Source organism: Gambusia affinis, linkage group LG22 (genome assembly GCF_019740435.1).
Source record: "Gambusia affinis linkage group LG22, SWU_Gaff_1.0, whole genome shotgun sequence".
NCBI classification, from domain to species: domain Eukaryota; kingdom Metazoa; phylum Chordata; class Actinopteri; order Cyprinodontiformes; family Poeciliidae; genus Gambusia; species Gambusia affinis.
Window position 1 is genome coordinate 18668256 of NC_057889.1, and position 16054 is coordinate 18684309.

The window sequence follows — 16054 nt, forward strand, 5'->3', positions numbered from 1 at the left end:
AACCCTGGTAAAAAAAAAAAACCTTTCAAAAATAGTTCCATCAAAGTCCTGTGGTTGATTCAAAAGACTGCTAATCTTACCTATAAAGCTTGTTCCCATTATTAGCTGGAAAAGTCACAGTTTTCAGTAACCGTTCAGCCCTGAAAACCCCTACAGCACAGGAGTCCAACTCCAGTCCTGAAGGAGATATTTCCTGCTGGCTTAGACGTGCCTCTGCTCCAGTTCAGCTGATTCACACGGTCCAACTCCCTCACAACGTTCTGCAAAGGAATGCTAAGGAGCTATCGTTTAATTTAAGGTGCATTGTCTCCAGCTCGTTGGCATAGAAAGTCCGGTTCGCCTGGAGTGGTGTAAATGCGCAATCAAACTCTGATGCAGACCAAGACAGTGAACTCGGGTCCGCCTACAAACCTACATCCATGTTCAGAGGAAGTGAACTCTGGTGCAGTTCGAATCCATATCTGAATGCCAAGCGGGCAGAAATCACTACTAAAGCTATTTGAAAACTACTTGTTTTTTTTCCTCCACTTCATAGTCTCTGCCTTTCCATTTAGCACATAATTGCACAAATTGGAATTACAAAAATAAATCCGCTTAATGGAAACGCACCAAATTCAAAGAAATGTACGTTTTCATAAGTTTTTGTCATAGCATGAGGTGGGTTTTCAGCTGTGTTGAAATTAGTGTATTTTTGCAAAACTGCAATGGAAGCACTTTGTAAATGAACAACCAGATGTTACCACTGATGGAAATGACAAAGACAACAGGAAGTGGTGGGAGAATGATGGCGTGGCATGTTTTTTCATAAATTATTGTGTGAACGACCACATTCACGTGTGATTTTAACAGATTTTATTTAACGGAAACTATTGCTAAACTGCATTTTTTCAACATTGGTTGAATATCGATAAAGTCTAGCGAATATTTGTAATCAAAACGCAGCTAATGATGATCTACTTTGTGTTGATCTGTCGCATGAAATCTCAATAATGTGTCAAAAACGTCGACAGATTATGAAACAGTTTGCAAGACACGCGTAAGCTGAGTGCATCATTAGGAGCGGTGGCAAAGTTCTGGTTTCTGTTTGGGTTAGTTTAAAAACAAATACAATCCTCTATTGTGAAGGGAATATGTGAAGATTGATCCAATTTATCCCGTCACCTCCAATGTTCACATGTTGTCCTTGGTTTGATATGTCATCCATCTAGTTCTGTCTTTCAATTTCTGCAGTCATCTGTCAAATGAAGAGAAAAAATGCAACACAAACAATAACACTGAATGTGGGGGGGACCAGCTAAATGTCAGCTATCAATTTTCCACTTGCGAGTTGTTGTTTTTTGTTTAAATTGGGTATTGCTTGGGCTTTTGCACTTTTTGGCAAACAAATTAAAAGACAAAGAAGACATCTGCATAGCAAATGAATGGAAATGAATATTTCTGAAACGCTAAAATCATATTTTATGGTGATGGAGCACAGCTTCCAGAGAGGGAAGCATCTCATCCCTGACTGAGTGGAATTTGTAAACGGATGTCGGGCGCATTGTCGAAGCGGCACGTGAGGGGAAAACTCATTTCCTTTCATTACATTTTATGACATTTCACGCGCTCCCTGCCGGTTGGCCGCGCCGCCACAAACAGTGCTCACTGGCTGTGTTGCTGTCATGTAATTACCAACACCTGCCATATGATTACTTGCTCCTGTTGGAGGCGTAATGAGACGGTTGTATGGTGACAGAACTGGTTAGGACTCTTGACGTGTTCTTCTGCACTCCGCGGCGTCAGGGTTGTTGAGGTGACCCGTCTCTCCTTCAGTCTGCGCTACTGGAGCTAAATCCATCAATATTTTCATTTTTCCAGGCCCACTAAACACGCATTTAATGTCAGAGTGGAAATCTCATCTGTTGTCATGACGAGCGTCCGCAGCCTATTGTTCGTCCCGTCTCAAACAGAGCAAATCAGGATGTTACGACTTCTCCTACTTTGGCCCGTTTGAGAAGTTGGCGTCTTTAGAAAGAGAATGTCTTCCAAAAGAAATGTATACTTGCTACATTTTTCATATTTTGGGACAAAATTTTGATTGATCAGAGTTTTACGTGACAGGCTAAGCCAGAGCGCTGCATGCAGGAGAGAGCAAAAGGTTTTCACTAGTCTTTAAAAACATAGTAAAAGTGAAGTGCTCTCATATGCTGTGATTACAGCTGCAGATATTTTAAGGTAAGTCTCTACTAGCTGTTCACATTCAGAGGTTTGGGGGAAATTAAGTGCTTCACGCATTTTATTCTTTTAATTTTTTATTTCTTCTATTTAGAAACCCAAGAACTTTTTGTAATGGTTTATAAAAGTGTAAGCGTAGTAATGTTAGAAAACCGCAATTTTCTGTTTGTTCAGGCAGCATTCAATTCAGATAACACAAAATAATATAAAAAATTAAAGGATGTTTTTGTTTATCATTATGAAGAATGTAGCCCTTTCGTTATGGAAAGACGGTCAGCTCTCTTGATCCAAGAGGAAAATGGCTGCTTATCAAGATTGATTTAACTCGGTAATCGACAACTTAAATCCCTGGTTATAATGTGACAAAGTACTAAGAACATTAATAATTGTAAACATTCATGCAAGGCACTACATGAGACTATTTATTGAGGGGATGTAGAGGATGATTGGTATATTTTTGTGATTCATAATCGAGAAGAAGTTTTGGCTGCAAATCTCAAGACTATCAAATCATGCTGCTTGCAGTAGAAAACAAGGCTGACCTGCCCAACATATACCCACCAGCCTTTGGTGCACCGCCCACCATGGACCAAAGCTTTGTTAAGTCACCTGTCAGATGATATTACTGCAGCGCCCGCTGCCTGAGGAGGCGACGGCGGGGGTCCACGGCCGTCCAGGCGCCCAGGGCCACATGCGTCGGTGGCGTGTTTGTGGAAAACATGGCGGAGTGAAGAGTGTAGGACACACGCTGCTACGTCCAGCAGAGTCGCTTATACAGATCCACTCTTACCTCCCTACCATGGCCATAATCCAGAATGACACTTAGAAAAAGAAAAAAGAAAAAAAAAAGCATGCTGGCTTCATTAGTGGGCTGACAATGTAACCCCAATGCCTGCTAATGTTGAGCTCTCATAAGCTTGGCAGTGAGGAAGACAAGTTTAATCAGTGCCTCCCAGGTAGTGCAGTTGCCAGGGATACTGCTCTAAAGAAAGCATACAAAAGGACTAATGGTGTCCTGTTGCGCTAGTTGGCTTTTGGAGTCCATCTGAGCTCCAACACAGATTTATGGAGACTAGAGCTGCAAAAGAAATTAAAGAGACGGCAACTCCTACTAAAAATGATCTACAGTTATATGGTGCCATGGAGCTATATTTAAATTCTTTTTGTCAGGTAAAATGCATCATTTAGCTAGTAGGGGAAACTTTCCTGCCAACCTTTTTTTTTTTTTTTTTTTTGCCGTTTATTATCTCAAGTGTACCATAAATAGTTGTGCTTGGTCCAGAAACTCATTAGCTTTTTATAGGTGACTAGTAAGAAAGCATTTGTCAGAACCAAATAAATTTATCCAGCTGAGATCAGTAGAGTGGCGACTAATGAGGAGGAAGCATGAAAACATTTGGACTCCAACAAGTAGAGGCGTTTAGTTAGGTGACCAAGGTCTTGGTTATTTCACCGCCAATTAAAAGTGGTTTGGTAACGACTTCAGATTATTCACCTTCTGCATGACATTGAAATGACAATTTATCTTCCAGAATTTAACAAGCTATCCAGTTTCACTCGTTGCAATATAGTTTCTGTTCAACTTCTTTAACCTCCTCTGCAATTTAGATTTTTGGTAAAAAAAAATATATATATATATAAAAAAATCCAAATTAACACACCAAGCAGGAATAATTCAAATAGATTAGAAAACCCAATAATTCCAGTGATTTTTTTCCAAATTAACCACTTCATGACGATCATCTTTTGTACTTTGAAGAAAAGTCTTTCACTCTTCTGGCCGACCTCAGACCTGAATAATAGTGAAACTGCAGCTTGTGGCTGCCTTGCCTGATCTTCATGGACAAACTCCTCTAGTAACATAAGTAGAGTTATACTCAGTTGACTATAGCTGCATTTCTATTACAAACTTTGTCAATATTCTGCTAATGTAAAAAGAAGTAATAATAAAAATATAAAACCTTTTTCACCACTGTGGTGTTCCTATTGTGTAACAGTTAAAATCACACATGAATAAATTTGTTCATGCAGTAAGTCTTTTAAAAACAGGCCTTTCTACCACGTTCCGTCATATTCTTCATCTTTTCCACCCGTTTGACAATCACATGACTGGTGCGATGCAAAAAGAGCATTTCCATTGCAGTTTCAGGACAGCCGAAAAACCACCTCGTCCTAGTGCAAATGTGTTTTTTTTTCCTTTTTCAAAATTGACATGTTTCCATTAACAAATTTAATTTTGTAATTCTAATTTGCTCAACCATATGGTCAATGAAAACTCAGACCATGATGACCACTCTAGAATCTCCCGTTATTTCCTCTAAAATGTCTTTGTGAGCTTTTTCTTTTTCCCCCCACCAGGGGGTCTTTTTTTTTTGTGGGCTCTAGTGTCCCTTATATGACAGCAGGCTGACAGGAAAGGGGGAAGGAGAGGGGGGGAGACATGCGGCAAAGGTCAGTCAGGTCCGGGAATCGAACCCGTGACGGCCACGTCAAGGACTCAAGGCCTCCAAATGTGGGTTGCACCATCCCCTACGCCACCACAGCATGCCCCACCTTTGTGAGCTTTCCAATGTGATTTGGGTCATTGTCCTTTTTGAAGGTCTAGTGATGTCCGAACTTCAGTTTCCTCACAGACGGCATCACATTTAGTCCTTGAATTTCAAGACTTGAATCCATCGTGGCCAAACACTGCAGGTTTCCAGAGCCTGAAGACAACTGTGACTTATTCATGCAGCTGGGACAAAGGACACACTTTAATTTCATTTCTTTCAAACATTTTTTTTGTCAGCGTTTACACTCCAACACCGATTATTTCAACAACCCAAGTTACATGGTACAATTATTTCTGCTTGAATAATACTGTAATAATTTCAGTAATCCTAAATTAATTTAATGGAAGACAAAGAGCTTCCTTATTTCTTAAAACATATATTAAAATATAAGAGGCTCGTAATGACACTGATTATTTACGTACATTAGCATAGCTTGATGTAGTATAAGCTCTGTATATTGGTAATCTGGTTCAAATATATTTGAGCAACTTTAGTGCAAGAATGCAAATATTCCTTGCTGAGCTTCATCTGGTTAACGCCTGTTCATTCTAAAGTGACTACAGGTTAATTTAGATTAATGTCTTTGAAAAGAGCAATAATCAGTCCTTGTAATGTTGCGTTCTCAACCATTAATGCAAATTCACTCATTTGCAAATTTTGCACCGACTTCCAATTTTTTGCATCACAACTTTTACGCAAATCTGACCAATCGACTCAACGCTTTCCGTTTCTCCTTCTTCTTCTGTGGAGCTTAACGGCAACTTATGTCCATAACATCAGGTGTATTATCGCCACCTATCGGGACGAGAGCCTATGACTGCTCAAAGCTTCATAGTCATGCTACCCACAGGAAAGACAGAAAATATTTGGATCCCCAATCCAATACGCTCTTCAAACAATGACTGATACTAGAGTCAGTCACAGTCTCTATACTCTGACAAAACTCACAACGTCCAGAGTCGCGTTTCCCTCTGCTGTTCAGACTTATGACCTATTCTTAATCTTGCTAATATTACATATTTGTATTTAGTGACGTTTCAAAAATGTACTTGAAACTGTTATTTGCACTTTAAATATCAAATATAGCTGTCATATCACTCTCCTCCTCCTACATTATCAAACCCTGTTAGATTTAAATAATGACCCCAGTTGCTCAGTCATCTGCTTGCCCAGGCCTGACTGAAGAAAACGCTTTGGATGCTTTCGTGACGCGGGACAACCACCGGCAGCGAACAGGCTGTAATTCCACAGAAGGAATAAGTGTGGATTAATGTTAGGCTTGACCAGACGAGGTTCCACCCATCACTTTGAGAGTGAAGAGCAGGTGAGGACAAAGTACTTCTCTGTGCCAGATATCTGCACTGATTAGAGTCCTCCCCCCCCCACTTGGACTTTCTCTTTTTAATAATCTCCATTTTGCCCTTTTCTCATTCCACTCTCATTTTCTCTGAGCTTAACTTTTCGCTCAGAGTGTTTTTCTCTCTCTTTCCTCTCAGTTTCTCCGTCGATCTCTGCCTCTGGCCCCAGACAGCTCATATCATCAACATCTAATAAAAGTTCATTTGAGTCTCGGAAAAGGTCAAGACGAGAACTTGAGGTTAGCCGCGCTCATCTTAGTAGCTGATTAAAATCATCTCTTATCGGCTGAAATCTGTACTTTAATATAAATGTTTCCCCGATGTGAAAGGAATGCTTGAACACATTTGAAATTGTACTTATTTAGATTTATTGACATGTACTCTCTTGCTTTTACATCAGGGTTTAATTCTTGTTGTACATTACTGTGCTACAGACGTTCCCATAAGGTTTGGGTTCTGGACCTCATGTTTGCTAACCAGATCAGAAAAAGTCAACCATTTTTTTGGAGTTAGATATTTTACAGAAACATTAACTTCAGCGATAATTATTTTACTCTCAACTGTGTCCATGAAACTATCACATGGTGCAGAGTGTTGGATGTTAACTTTTTAAAGCTACTATTAAATCTACAAGACTACTAAATCTTAAATGCAGATGAGATGAATTAATAGTAGCATATTTCTAAATGGGAGAGCACTTAAAACTGTTAGTAATTAGTAGAGATGCACTGATTTGAGATTTGCATCATTCTAAAATAAAAAAATAAAAAAATTCAAGCTTGTGAAGGTGTTGGTGTATGCAAGTGTACCGTACTGGTGAATAGTTATCAAATAAATCTGTAATTCAGTACATTTATGTCTGTTTGAAAAATAAATAAAACAAAACAATTTTAAACAGTGTTTTTCTGTATCGGATCAGCATGGTCCAGTTCCCCGCCCTCCACCCGACTCACATGCATCCCTTCAGGTGGTGAGCTCCTTTGAGGAGTTTTTCTCCTGCTTTTTCTGACTCAGTTGTGCTTCAGAAGCTAGGCTTTGACCACCAAATTCACTACTGAGTTTGTCCCCCAGGCCTGGCCTGAGGTTGGTGTCCCAATCCAGACAAGGTTTGGCAACTCTTCTTCTGGCAGGTTGGGATCAGTCTTCTGATTTCTCATTCATGAGTGATGGAGAATAGATTGCTGAAATAGTGCCTCAAGTCCGGTAATGCTTCGGATGGCCTTTTGTGTTAAAAAAGTGAAGATCTCAATTTACAGGTCCATTTTTGTTTTCACCTTTTCCTTCCCCCACCTCAACATGTGGAATTAAAAAAAGCCAAGCCGAGGCTCTACTTTAGGACCTTCAGGCAAAAAAATAGCAGCTGACCAGGTTTTACCAGGGTGCGATTCAGTTCACGCCAACTTATTGTTGTACAGTGTGGTACTAAAAGTACACACAGCGAAGAGGCAAAACCTGCCGCAGGTGGTAAAAATGCCCTAATGGATAATTTAGATCCCCATTGTCGAAGATAGACGACATCTGTTCAGTCCATTTGGATAATCGGGCAAAAAGCATCCAAGAAGATCTCTCACGTCTAAGGAACCTCTGCTTCTCTACACTTCCATCATGCAGATTGAGGACACAAAGAGAGCACAAAAACAGGCTCAGAGAAAGTTTCTTTCTACATGCCGTGGATAGCCGGATAAAAAAATAAAAATAAGAAAAACCTAACCTAATGTGCAACCTAATCCAGCTCATAAACATCAGAGGCACTTGTTGTGAGCGTCTCTGATGAACTGGCGAACTGTCCGGGGTTTTTTCTCTGCCTTTCACCCAACAGCTGCTACAGATAGGCAACAACCCCCAGCGACCTTGCAAGGATAAGCTTGTGTATGTGACTGATGGGTGTTCAGTTTAAAATGCTGAAGCTTTAGAAAAATAAATAAATTCAGCACGCTGACAGTTTCCAAGATCCTTCTCTAAAAGGATCAATCTTACATTAAGTAACTATGGCTTTTGAAATTTAGGTACCATTGTTACAAAAATAAAATTGTCTTTGCAACATGAATGAGAGAAGAGCGAGGTTTCCCTCAGAGTATTCTCAGCCTGGCGGGCTACCAGGTTGTACTTGTGACCCCACCAGGCTAAGCATTTTTAAAAAATATTTATTGTAGGATTTTTTTTTCATACCAGTAACTGACAGCAAAGACGGGTTACAAAGTCTCTGGTGAAATGGTTGGACACACAATGGCAGGATAGTATGGTCAGTATGTGTTTTTATGTTTGCCTTTTTTTAAGACCTTGCAGTTGGTGTTTGGGTTTTCTTAATAATGTCATCCAAAAACACATAATTACTACGACATATTTAGCGTCAACTTTAAACATTTTTTAATTCAGAAACGCTGTGGGTCACTGGATGACTATCCACAGGGCTTAGCGTGTTTCATCTGGAGGAAATTCGGAAAGAGGCCTGTATTCATTTTCGTTCTTTCCAAAGTTTCAATTTCACCTGTTTTTCCTTAGAAAAATCTGGGGGGCAGTGAGAAACCTTTAAAAATATTTACATACTCCACCTTTTGCTCCAGTAAGCACTGAGGAAACAGTGTTACTTTACGATAAGCCGATAACAAATAACATCAAATTTCTTTCGCTGTGAATACACGCGGACATTTAATTAAAGAACAACAGGCTTTCAGAAAGCTCCTGATAAAGTTCAAACTCTGTTTCTTGGAAATCAGTGGAACCCATCAAAACCAGCCACAGCAATTACAGCTTTTGTTTACACCTGAGGGGATCAATGGGAGAACACTTTCCCCCTTCCTTTTCATCAGTAAGATCAGTGATTTCTCTGCATGTCAGGGAGAGCTGCCAAACTTTGTGAAGTCACTGTAATAATTCTTCCTGGTGGCAGGGGCCGCAGAAAACCAAACCACAGGGAGAAGAAAAAAAAAAATCTGCTAATACCCACAAGGTCACACAGCAAGAAACCTCACTGGTTTTTATTGATAATATAAAAACCAGTGAGTTGGCTCCTTCTTGCCCACTTCACTTCTACTGTATTTTCTCTCCCTCACCTATTTCCATCAGCAAGTATGAAATCCTCGGCTTTAGAGGTGTGCAGTGCAAGCTGGATGCTGACCAAAGGTTGTTTTTTTTATTTGCACACGGGGAGACAAAGATAAAAACCTACCCAACAACACCGTAGACCCGAGGACAGTGTAATTCGCCCCAGTGCTCGTTTTTCACTTCCTGTCCGGAGTCTAAAAATTCATATAGAAAGAAAATGTTGCCGCAAAGTGTCACCACCCACAGCAAAGATCAAGGACATTTTGGTTTGCTATGAAAGTATTCCTACTGACAGAACCGTTCAGTCATATGAAATGGAAAATGTAAAGCATAACAGAAAAATTACAGTCCACCTGCACCGATAGTCTGGGCAGGCTTTATTCAGGGAAGAAGCCAACAAGTCCAAGTAAAGAGGAGAGCCACAAGTTAAGTAGGAGAAACTGTCAAGAGGACAGTCAGTCGTTCAGTCACAAAACAGTTTGGCCAAACTAATGTAGGTGGAACAAGATTCCCTGGTCAGATAAGACTAAACTTGACTACAGTGGACGAGGGTCACTGTAGTTCATGGGTTAGGAATCCAATGAAGGCAAAGGTTCATGGATTAGGCACCACAGTAGCCTGAAATTAGGTAAAATGTGTGAATACTCAGGACTAGGAATGGGCCGGTTACAGGTTTCAATGTATACCACAATATGAAAAAGTTGCGGTTTCAAAACCACTAGCATTAGTGAAATAAATATCACCAATGCTACCGTAGCATGTTGTGCTGGCAACAACTCGTCTGCATGTTCTGGAGTTGTTGGATGTAAAATTGATTTTAGTGGAAATGTTGAGTGCCTTCATAGCCTAATCCGAGCAGCTCTTTAGCTGAACAAGTGTCTCGTATACACACGTTCATACTTATGAATTGTCATTTCTGCATGCTGGTCAGAGTTGATTTGACAAATTAAGCTAAATTCAATTCAGAAAGAAAAGCTGCTACAAAGTGAGCTGAGGCGTTTTACAAAGAACAATGGGGAAAATTTCCATCTCTAAACGTACAAAATTTGGTAGAGACGTACTCCAAATGACTTGCACCTTAATTGCAGTAAAAGATGATTCTACAAAGTGTAGATTTGGAGGAACTGAGATTTCTTTCCAGCTCTTTATTTGTAACAATTATGCTGTTTGTTGAGTCCCAGCTCTCATGTATGCAGAGGCAAATTCCTTTGCTGGCTGAAACTACATCAGTCAGAGCTGTTTGCTTTTCTTAATGGCTCTGAGGCAAATCTGCAAACTAAACCTTTGGGCATTAGGAACATTACATTAAAATTACAGAAACTGCTCTCCATGTGAACACACACTACTTTACTATAATAAAAGGTAAAGTTAGACTTCTTTGTAAAAGGACTAGCCTGGCGTCATGTCGTTTAAGTACCACCGTGGGTTTTTAAGCAAAGAGCCCTCACTTAGAACATTACAGAATTGCTCAAAATACTCTTGCTAAGTGGTGCCTGGGAATACAGATGTGATGTATGATTCATGAAAAGTATACATTTATGGATGGCTGTTAGGGGCTTTTTTCCTTACAGTTCTTGTAGATGTGCATGAGCATGCATAAGATGGCAAGATAATCCCTGTAGACGTTTCTTCTTGGTGCAGCAACACTTCTGAATTCAAACTGAGAATATTCTTAAGGATTGGATTGTCTTGGTTTGATATTGCAGCATGTGTGGTGTTCCCCAAGGAGAAGCAAGAATGCAGCCTGTTGAATGTGGTGCATTGTCAGTCAGAAAGCGAGGTGACAGAAACACGGAGGGAAATCCAAAATACATAGAAGACAAAGCAATTGCCATGGCGTCCCAAAAACATTTTAGACGTCTTAATATTATTTTTTTTCTCTGTTAAATATAGTCCACAAACTATTGCCATTGCTTCCTCCCAGTCAGCCATATTTGTACACTCTGAACTCATGCTGGGTCTCAAGAGGTTTTGAGAGATTTCTCATCCGACAATGTTGGCGAGTGAAATCGGTTCATGTGTGGCTCAAAACCACAACCAGACCAGGTTAGACCCGAGGGTTTTTAGTCATTATTTATGTGGTCTCTCATTTTTTAAGAAATCAGCTGACAATTTTAATATCTTACCATGAGAACCAGGCATAAGAAACGCGTCCCGTTCGAGCTGAAGAGTGACGATGAAGGCTTTATTCCAAAAGAGACGTCAAAAAAAAAAAAAAAAAGAAAAAGAAAGAAAAGTTTGTAAATCACACACTGGCCTGCATTTGCTTTCATTTTTAGGGACATGTCTATTGGTCCAATGAAACTAAACTGGGATTGTTTGGCCATGATGATAATCGTTTCTTTTGGAGGGAAAAGAGTGAACTTGAAAACCTGGGAACGCCATCCCAACTCTAAAGTATAAGAGCGCCATCAATGTTTTCAACCTATTTTGCAGCAGGAGGAACTGGTACACTTAATAAAACAGATGGCATCAAGAGAAAGCAACACAAAGTGGAAATATCGGAGCAACACATCAGCCAGGTGGTTAAAGATCAGGTGAAAATGGGTCTTCCCAATGAACAATGACCCAAGTATACGACAAATTCAGTGTTGCTAATTTAATGAGTTTGAGGGCATCTGCAAAGACAGACCTGACTCAGTTCCAGCAGTGTTGTCAGGAGGAATGAGCCAGAATGTCAAACTTGTGGAGGAAAACCCAGAAGCTTTGACCCAAGACATGACGTTCACAGGCAATGCTACCAAATACTGAGGAAATGCTGTTTCTGCAAGAATCATCACTACATGTCGTATCAAATGAAAAATTACCAGCACTTTCATTTATTTAACACACTGCCCACATTAATATGTGTGCAACAATACCCACAAGCACTGTCTGAATGCAAAGGCTAAAGAAATAAGTTAAACAAATCTAATAACATAAAGTAAAACATTCAAAAGGACACAAAAATACCCACATCTACAGTAGCTGGGCCCCCAGGACAAATACAGACTAAAACTAAACCACACTCTGAAGAAAAGGGGGGGCGGGCATTTCGAGAATGAGCGCCAGTATTTTTATTGTAGCCAAGATGTGAGATATTACTGACCCCCGGCAACTATTAAACACAACTCTCTTAAAGTACAGTAAATATAACATGCCGCAACAATCAATATGAAATGCAGATCCAGTAAAGTTCATCGATTCCTCGCAGAGAGTGTGGCATCAAAAGGGAGCTGCCTCTTTTACGACAGGGCCGTACAAAGGGCTCTCCAGAAACACTTCAAATGACTAACTATACATCTGGCTGCATATTCAAACATCAGCATCACTACAACAGATGGCGGCGGTCTGAACCGAGCACTGACTTCTGCACCAGCGGGACATCAGTGAGGGGGAAAAAATAAGCATATTATTCAGCACAGTCACAACACTGTACATACCTGCTGTTGAGGTAGAGATGCACCGATCGACATCACTTTCGTTACCGATATTTGAGGTTAAATATAGGCCGATACCAACCCCATGCAGGAAAGCAGTGCTGAATTGACTGAAAACATTTCTTTCATTGCTAATTTATCTGACTACTCTAAACCAGTACAGAACACTTTATTCACCAATAGCTTCACCAGCTTGGTGAAACATGTAAAAACACAACTTTAATTTGTTCAGGAAGTGCAATTAGGTGTATAACTAAACCTGACAAAAACATTAGGTTGACTACTTTGGTCAAATATGTAAATATAACAAAAACTGTCAAAGAATGTGAACTACTGAAATAGTTCAGAATTCCCATGAAATACATAAATTATATGCATAAAATAAATTAAGCATGATGTCACTCAGAGGACAAAGCATAGAATTAGACTGAATAGATCTGCCCTCATCAATCGGGCACATTGTGACTGATAGCCAATTTTGGATATTTAAAATGTCTACCTTTCCCAGTGTTAAATGATCATTAGAATTTAAACTTTGTTGATCTTTGAGAATGTGGTCTGGCATTATATTACTTGGAAATAGTCTGAAAAACAACGGTACCAATTATTGCAATAACTTCTGAGACAATTTATCACCCATCAAAATTTGTCGTCACAGGCCGATCGGCACATCTCTAGCTTAAGTTGGTGATTTCACAAAGAGACATGCAAGCATGCCTCCCAACAGCCGTGTCTATTTAGTTTCCAAAGAACAAATCCACCCATATTTTCCCTCCCACTCCCATATCATTCAAAGACCCCCATGGCGTTAGTGGATAAAAAAAATATTATTTGTTCCTAGAGGCTGGCTGGAAGTGCTGGCGCTTCCCTGGGGATGATCCAGGAGCAACGTGGCGGCCAGCCGCCAGAATCCATGGGAATAAGGATGAAGTAGGTGGATTAACATGTTTGGACAGTGTGGATGAAGGGAGGGTGGGGCGGACTGTTTGAACGGAGTGAACGACTGACTGGCTGACGAACTGAATCTTTTACGCATTCATAAATGCTTTACATCTCCGGAGGAGAAAACAACGGCGAGTTATCTGATGCCATCGCTACGTGCGTGGTCAGCTCGTAATAGCTCGTAGCATTGACAGCGGTGTGCAAATGAAACAAGACCCTCACGGGGGAATCGTTTAACCAGAGGAAATGCTATCGAGCCTGAGACCAGCTGAAGTCTTGTTTTCATTTCAGCGCCGGCAGCGAGCAAAATACAGATGGATTGATCTTATGGAATCGATGCGTTATGGTGCGGCATGTAAACAGCCTGGAAATGTCACAGCAGAGTGCTCAGGAAGCAGCTCCTGGAGGGAGAGGCGTGTGTCATCAGGTCAACTGTCACACCCACGCACAATACGGGTTCAAGAAAATTTACTAAAACTAAAACAGGCGAAAACCAAACAGGCACCAACAAAGTTTCAGCTTCCATTACCAGACTTCCAAAAAAAGAATCAGCAGTGGGATTTAATTAAAATTAGTCAAATACTACTAAAACCTTTTTTTGTTCTCACACATTTTAAATGAAAAAACAAACAAACAAAGTAAAATAAAAAAAAAATAAAAAAGCATCAATCAGGGTTTTTGTTTTATGCTGGGAACTAATTTTCGATTTTCTTTGAGGACAGCCTTGTCAATTCAAATTCTGGAACCTTTGGGTTGTTGGTAGTGGAGGGAAAAAATGTGTGCCAGTTCTTTGATCCGTTACCTTTGTCTGATTTCTACTTAAATCATAAAGTGCATCAGAGTGCATGATCCTTCTTACAACAGGCTCCTTAGATTTAATCTATTAAATGATCAGTTATCTGAACTGCAAAAGATTTGTCAAAAAAAAAAGTCAGATGTAAAAATATATATATATATAGCCTATATATATTAGCTTTGGGAAGTTGGAACAAGATTTATTACAAAATCTTAAAAAATAATAATAATTTGTCATTAATAAAGACCAGTCATTAAAATCAACTATAAGCAAAAGTAAACAAAATAGTTTTTATTCATCTTGTTATTCTTGCATTTGGATTTAGTTTCTGCTTCCTGTTTATGCTAGCCTTTCCTGTGTGTTCAGCGCCATTAATGACGCCATCGCTCACTTCCGTTACACCTGCGATGCGCGACCCATTTACGGAGGCATCGGTCCTCAACACAGCCGTGACCAGTCCGAGACCCGAGACCTGTCACGCACGTCTTCCCCCTCTCAACCCGTTGTTCTGTGTAACCACTATCGAATAAAGACCACGATAGCCATAAAACAAAACCTTAAAACTGTAATTAATCTCCCTTCCTCAGTCCTCTTTGGAGGAAGCGAAACCCTGGTTTCGCTTCCTCCAACAGGTGTTCTCTATTACTTGATTGCTTCACCTGCTGTTAGTTCTATACGATTTCCTGGTTTGACTATGGTCTTATCAATTTCACCTGCTGCAGCAGGGGACTATATTTACAAAAATTCATTTGCATTATTTTATAATAATAATAATGTTATTTTTAAGTTGCTAACAAATCAATTAAAGAAGGAGGTACTAAAAAAAATCTATGTCTAACAATTTATGACTGAATTTGTATTTTCCGTCCTCTTTTTTTTTTTATTCATCACCAAACTTTAAAGTCGAAAGCCCCGGAAATAACAACTCGGAAGAACAAGTACCTCATTAAACCAGGCAGAATCAATAAATGTATTCTGAATTGAAACTCCTTGCCGTTTAGCGAAGGTGCAACTTTAGTGTCAACTCAAATAAAAGCAAGAAACGTGTGAAAGTTTTGTACTCACAAGACCTCAATAGGGGCGCAGGGGGGAAACATTGAGAGCGTTGAAATATCCCGAAAACATTGAATGCGCTGAGAGTCACCAAGGAAAACACTGAGTGCGCTAAAATCTGCCAGCTAGCTTAGCTTAGCTTAGCCTCTCGTCTTGGCCACTCCATCCAACCGAGTCTCTCTCTCTGTACCTCTTCCCAGCTCTTTGCTCTTTCTTCTTCTTCTTGAAATTTATTGGCGGTTGGCAAATCGCCACCTACTGATATAAGGAGCTCGGCTCAAAATGTTTTCTCTCCTCTTTCTTTACCGCTCCCTGTTTGCGCAAAACTTCTTCCGTGTTATCTTGTCCCTCCCCCACACACCTCACAACCAATCCCCGCTAGCCCGCCGGACAGTCCGTCTCAGCGACCAAATGACGAGACAAAAATAAAGCACGATGCGTTTGGCTTATTGCATACTAGTATACTAACAATACTTCTTCCTCTTGAAATACTTAAATAACCCATTTGGTAACAGAGGAACTCGGTGTTTCAGCTGTTTTGTAGTTTTCTGGAAGTTTGTTCCAGATTTGTGGTGCATAGAAGTTGAACGCTGCTTCTCCCATGTTTGGTTCTGGGGATGCAGAGAAGAACCAGAACCAGAATTTAACGTGTGAACAGGCGTGTAATAAGCATGA

The 16054-nt window shown here is 40.1% G+C and overlaps 2 long non-coding RNA genes across 2 annotated transcripts in view; both read right to left on the reverse strand.

Moving 5' to 3' along the window:
• Positions 1-16054, reverse strand: part of LOC122825337 — a 158023-nt gene that overhangs the window by 127276 nt on the left and 14693 nt on the right. The gene's annotated exons all lie outside the window — the stretch shown is intronic.
• Positions 1119-15751, reverse strand: LOC122825338. The gene is made up of 3 exons (XR_006369619.1): positions 15392-15751; positions 2824-3035; positions 1119-1234 (listed from the first exon to the last, which is right to left on the reverse strand). It is a non-coding gene; the product is annotated as an uncharacterized LOC122825338 (long non-coding RNA).